A 634-nucleotide genomic window follows, 5' to 3' on the forward strand; every position below is an offset into this window, starting at 1 on the left:
TCCCGGTCTCCCGGTATCCCGGTGTCCCTACGCCCGGGGTAGAGGCAGTGGCTTCTCCTCGCCCCCGGGCACCAGGAGGCCGGTTGGCATTCATGCACCGAAGGCTGCTAGTGGAAACTCCCGGCGGCCGAGAGGCTGCAGCTGGGTTGGGAAATCCTTCATTTATTGCCTAAGCAAGGCGTGCCACGGAGCAGAGCGCAGCATCCCGAAGTCGATTATTTCCGCAAGTGGGATGTGATTTGCCAATTTCCTTGATTCCGAAAGTATGAGGTCCTACATGAGCAAAATGTTATGCCCGTGTTCCTTCCCAGAGCAGACATTGCATCCCTGATCTGTTCACTGTATTACACACTGATCCAGCCAAAGATTTTACTCCCAAAATAAGCAGTATCCATATAACTTTGGGCCTCTGAAACAGACATTTCCTTTCCAAACACTGGGATGACCAAAACGTTATTTTTCAAAATCTGTGCTAAACTAGCAGGTCACTGTAATGCCATTACAGATGGCCAATAAAAACAGAAACATCCTGAGGGCCTGTTGCTGCAAATATATGGCTTTTTAAGGTTTGTCATCCATACTACAGTGAACAAATCCACTGAAGCCCAACAAATCCATTGCTCCTGGTAGTGGA

Source organism: Parus major, chromosome 3, assembly GCF_001522545.3.
Source record: "Parus major isolate Abel chromosome 3, Parus_major1.1, whole genome shotgun sequence".
In the NCBI taxonomy this organism is placed as follows: domain Eukaryota; kingdom Metazoa; phylum Chordata; class Aves; order Passeriformes; family Paridae; genus Parus; species Parus major.